The sequence below is a fragment of the Meriones unguiculatus genome, chromosome 2 (assembly GCF_030254825.1).
Source record: "Meriones unguiculatus strain TT.TT164.6M chromosome 2, Bangor_MerUng_6.1, whole genome shotgun sequence".
Taxonomy (NCBI): domain Eukaryota; kingdom Metazoa; phylum Chordata; class Mammalia; order Rodentia; family Muridae; genus Meriones; species Meriones unguiculatus.
Window position 1 is genome coordinate 14,278,056 of NC_083350.1, and position 470 is coordinate 14,278,525.

Here is a 470-nt window from a genome sequence, read left to right on the forward strand (position 1 = left end):
TGTGCCCGGGGCTCGCCGCCTCCCGCAAGGCCTCCCGCCTCCGCCCCCTTCCCTCCCCCTTCTACCCCTCCCTCCCCCGCCCCCAGCCGCCGCCGCCTCCTTCCCGCCCCCCCACCCCCCCCCCCGTCCCTCCGCTCGGCTGGTTCCACTGCGCAGTGGCGCGCCCGGCTCCGGCCTCGTCACGTGGCCGTCTAGACACCCTGTCGCTTTAAAAAAAAAAAAAAGCGATTGTGTTTCGCAAACAACAGATCGGGTTTCTAAAAGCTATTTCAACCCCCCTCCCGGTTACCGCCACCCTCTCCCAGGTCTGCAGAAGGGGTACCCACGGGCGGAGGGAGGTGGGAGGCCGAGACGGCCCCGGGGGGTCGACGGAGACCCAGCGGGAGCCAGGGGAAATCGGAAGAGCTGGGGGCACGGAGCGGGCGACCTGAGAGCGGAACGAGTCGGTCCGTGGCCCTATGTAGACCAGC